This window comes from Vespa velutina, chromosome 6 (genome assembly GCF_912470025.1).
Source record: "Vespa velutina chromosome 6, iVesVel2.1, whole genome shotgun sequence".
NCBI lineage: Eukaryota > Metazoa > Arthropoda > Insecta > Hymenoptera > Vespidae > Vespa > Vespa velutina.
The window spans coordinates 5932070-5937112 of NC_062193.1; the positions used below are offsets into that span (position 1 = coordinate 5932070).

Sequence of the window (5043 nt, forward strand, 5' to 3'; positions counted from 1 at the left end):
GGCGCGATGGGTTACGTCGTCATGCGTCTGTGCAACCCTCTCGTCGGAAGCTTGTCGTCGGATTGGCCGGGTCGAGCCGAGACGTCCCGAAATTCAAGTGAGGAAGCGCCAGTTAGTGTAGCGACCGTGGAGTGCTTGGAAGCGCGCTATGTCTAACCGCGTAGACTCGTAGGATCTCTCGGTTCTTCTTTTTACATCCCCCCTCCTTTCCCCTCTTCCGTCCCACTAGTAAGTCCTTCATTAATATCTTTTTTTCTTTTTGTCTTTATTTATTTCGTCTTACACGATTACGAGTGTGTTAAAACGTCGACAGAGGAAACACATCATCAACGCACATCTAATATTCCCTTTATCGTCGACGTTTCCCTTTTTCTTTTTTTTCTTTTTTTTTTTTTTTTTTTGTTCTTTTTTGGATTATACTTTTTCTTCTTTTATTTCTTTGGAAGTTTACGTTTTCAGAGATCAAAGGAACTAGCTAGAAAAACAAGGCGAGCGTTTCATCAAATAACTAAGAAATAACGAACGGCAAGTTCATTCGATGAATTGTCCAATACAAAATGTTGCGACGTGACGCCGAAAGCGAATCATTTTGTGACGGTGAATCGGTAGTGATGGTCAAGGAACCTAGCGGTCAACGTCGTTCCTATAGCCATCGTTGAGGGACCTCATTCGGTACTATGGCTGATAGCTGACGGATGGATTTCTCACGCTTTACGTTCTTGAAGCGTCGTCCACCGGGCTGAGGATCGAAGAACAGTGGAAGGTAATTATTATTTCACTCTATCGACGATCTAATTTTTATTTTATTAAATATTACTCTTACGATATTAGATCTTATAGATCGTTGTATTTTTAGTTTTATTGCGTTTCTACGATTACACCTAACTCGTCCTATTGCTTTTTTTTTTCTCTCTCTCTCTCTCTTTTTCTCTCTTTCTCTCTCTTTCTTTCTTTTTTCATTGATTATTCTCTAGCTATGTCGTAAAATGTGTAACCATTCTTCTTTATTTTCCGTTTCCTTCCTTTCTTTTTTTTTCTTTCTTTTTTTTTTTTTTCTGTGAATACTGAGAATTTTATTTTCTCTTTGTCTGGCTCTCTCTCTCTCTCTCTCTCTCTCTCTCTTTCTTTTTTTCTTTTTTTTTATTTTTTTATTTTTCCTCAAAGAGAAATTCATCGATAAAACGAATTGTCAGGGAAATTACGAGAACGACAATTAGTTGAAAGCGATATCACTGATCGATATTCCAGTGTATATTTTATTGTTGCTGTTTATCTATTTTATATATTATGAGTGAAATATTATTAAATGCAAGAATTTTAGAAAATATATTAGAAATATAGTAAAAAAGGTAAAATAAATTGGAAGAAGACCGCGAAAGGAAATTCTGTTGGTATCAGATACTCGACTAAACTTGCAGTTAAGGGTATACTCACGCGATGTAATATAAGTCAGACTAATGATAGTCAAAGTAAACACGTTTTAGCTTATTCACAGTTCTGTTTCAAAGTATAAAATAACGATCGCGAACTATTGTTAGATGATCCCTTTCGATGTCGTATCATTTCGATTAAATTTCTTCTTCGCTTTTTTTTTTTTTTTTCAAAGTCACTATTCGAAAGCTCTCCAATCGTGAAATCGATTATGAAGTTCGAATCTTTCGTATATATTATAAGTTTCAGATAGACGAACGTAAGTTTTATATATATATATATACATATATATAACTCGTAAATTTAAAAACTGGATGTTTCTTTCGAATCGATCGTACGATAATGTAGGAGGTCGTAGCCCAGGAAAACGTTGATCGGGCGTTTTGATATCAAGTTCCTGTGTTATAGTATAGCGCGTTGGTTCGATCGACAAAATGTCACATCGATAAGATTGTTCTTTATCATTTTTCAATTTTTTTTACTCTTTTTTTCTTTCTTTTTTCTTTTTTCCTTTTTTTTTTCTTTTTTTTTTTTTTTTTTTTCTTTTACCTCTCCTGTCCGATTTATAGTTTTAACAGAAGGACTTCTAAACGACAATATGTCGCAGCTAGAAGAGAAATTGTGTCGATTATTTTGCGTTTTTACGAATATTATTTTAGAAAAGAAAATATCGACTTGTATGGACATTTCGATTAAGGACGCGTATCATGGATTTCAATCTTTATCTCGTGATTTACATTAAAGGTATTATGATCTTTTAAAAATATTCACTTATAAATAATTTCTAATGATTTATATTTATTATGTATAATTTATGATTAAAAATGTGATTGAACTGACAATTATGAGAGTGAACGAAAATGTGCAAATGTATATATGTTTAAATTAATATAAAATAATATTAAAAATCATTATGGCCGAACGATTGGAAAGGAAAAATTGAATAGAATTGTATGAATTTGATTTGTATTCGATCATACGATCGATCGAATCTCTTTATTTTTATTTATTACTATTACTTATATTTTGCGATAAATAAGAACAGAAGAAAAAGAAGACAACAACAAAAAAAAAAAAAAAGAAAAAAAAGAAGAAGAAGAAGAAAAAGAAAGAAAAAGTGTAGATAATAAGTAAGATGGAAGAACCTTCGTTCTCTCCCGTTTTATTTAAAAAAAAAAAAAAAAAAAAAAAAAAAAAAAAGAACTTGAAGTCCCCCGAGTGTAATGAATTTTTCACGTGAAAACCATTAGCGAGAAGATTGTCAGGTTGAAAAGTAAATTTCTACTTTGATTTATATATATATATATATATATATATATATATATATATATATATTTTGTTATATATACCATGTTCTCTAAGACCGATGGATTCTTCTCTTTTATTTTCTTTCTTTCTTTCTTTCTTTTTTTTTTTCTTTTTTTTTTGTTTCAAGTAGTGTTACATGCACACGTAAAAGCTGACACTCTTTTGTAAGCTTGTTTTCGAGCTTTTCTCGAAACGATTAAGATCTTGACTCGCGTCGTGTCTTGCTAACTCTCGACAATCATGCACAACGTTGTTTCTATCTTTTGGTTAACTTACATATATAAACGAGTCTTCCTTACTCGTTTACAGAAGAATATACAAAAGGTTGACAGATTAAATCGATTTAAATAGTTTATTTTTTTTTACGAATTAAATTTTGATCGAACGAAGGAAAAATTTTATCGATTTTTTTTTATATTTATCGTTTGAAATAACATAAGAGTTTGATTTTCAGAGTTTGATTTTCACAGTTGGAAATCTTTTTCTATCATTTAAATGACGAAGCGGAATGCGAATCTAACGTAGGAATGAAATGTCGTTAACGAGAAAACTTGCGAGGTGGAATGGCTTAATGACAGATCGATCGAAGATATATATATATATATATATATATATATATATATATATATATATATAATAGAAGATATAGAAGATATATATATATATAATAAATATTAAAGAAAAAAAGAATGAAAAAATAAAAACAATAATGAAGAAAAAATGAAAAAAATGATAAAGAAAAGAAAATGAAGAAAAGCGAAAAGAAAATAGAATAAAAGGGCAATACTCATCGGTTATTACGTCGAACTTTATCCTTACTATCCGAAGATCCACAATAACGTCGTAAGCCTGCTGCTTTATTCTTCTTCCTTTTTTCGCCTCGTATTTTTTCCCCCGTAATTGCGTCGATGACGTAGGAAATTTAATATATGATATCGGCAGGTATATATTTTCATTAGTTTCTTAAATTGCGAAATTCTTCGAACTATTTCTATCTGTCTCTCTCTCCTCTCTCTCTCTCTCTCTCTCTCTCTCTTTCTCTTTCTCTTTCTCTCTTTCGTTGAAAATATCCGACCACACGTAATGTTCACAGCTGCATGTTGGAGTTTGATTGGATCAACCGATAAGTTAACGTGAGTGTTGTGTTAGATGGTAACGGTATCTTCACAGGGTGGTATAATAATTGATAAAACATTTTATTCTCCTTCTAATATTTTATTAAGACAAAATGAATTAAAACTTGATAAAGTTATTAGATCCGGGTTAATTGGATTGTTGGATCTCGTTTTAATACTCTCTCTCTCTCTCGTTCTCTGTCTTTATATATAAATATCTTTTCTAATTAACACGATTAAATTAATGTGATCAATAAGTAAAATATTCGGTAAAGTTACAAACTTACGTATTTAGTAAGCGTATTATGTATTATAATATTGAGTATGAGCACCCGTTAGACACAGATCATATCTATGTATGCAGATATATACGTATGTAAGTAAGTAGATATCACATCAAGCACATATAAGGCTGCAGCCAGCGACATTGTAATCAAGTCTTTGATGTGGAGAAGTCCGAATTGTGTCACACATGCGCAAGTTACGTGATTAGCCTGAGAAAGCATATTCGTACTTTCCTGATATATATGTGTATATATATATATATGTATATATATATGCATATGTATATGTATATTTTCTATTTCCGAGTTTGCAAACTTGGAAATTCTTGGTCAAGCTGTCACTCGGTTTCTTGTTGAAAGGAAACGTCCTTCAATTTATTTAATCAATGCAAGAAATTTCGATCCACGAAACGTTTGAAAATCGTTCCAATAATAACAATTCGATATTATTAATTTTTTTTTAACGTTAAACATTACAACTTTAAATAGATCGCGTAATGATAGCTCCGACCAATTCGTCGGAGCAAGAAATATGATTAATTTGTAAAAAATTTTTCAAAACTTTCCGATAAAATATTTTTTGGGATTTAACTAGAATATCACGGTAAAAAAAAAAAAAAGATTGACAAATGCGTATGACACAGTATTTCATTCGTTGGTTGACGATATTTTGTGTTTAATCCGATATTTAACTTTTTCAAGAAACCATAATCGTGCGTAGGGGCTCCGCTGTGTATATATCTCTTTGAACCCTTGTGAATAACATATCGCAGCGGCATACCAATCAGAATTCTACTTGTTTTGAATAGTATACGTCACAATGAAAGCGCATTGAAAATGCTTCAGAAGGCGAAACAGCGCATGAGCGTAATAGTCCTAGATAAATCGTAATATATAGCATATGC

General features: G+C 31.4%; 1 protein-coding gene across 31 annotated transcripts in view; it reads left to right on the top strand.

Moving 5' to 3' along the window:
* Nucleotides 1–507: 507 nt before the first annotated feature.
* The window catches only part of LOC124949631 (voltage-dependent calcium channel type A subunit alpha-1), a 125568-nt gene continuing 121032 nt past the window's right edge, over nucleotides 508–5043 (top strand). For 6 of the 31 annotated variants that reach the window (XM_047495043.1, XM_047495038.1, XM_047495039.1 and 3 more), the window contains exon 1: nucleotides 511–763. The gene's annotated coding sequence lies outside the window, so the exon portion shown is untranslated. Of the gene's footprint in view, nucleotides 764–5043 lie in introns of all 31 variants that reach the window. The other 25 variants (XM_047495058.1, XM_047495042.1, XM_047495059.1 and 22 more) reach the window with 7 other exon arrangements.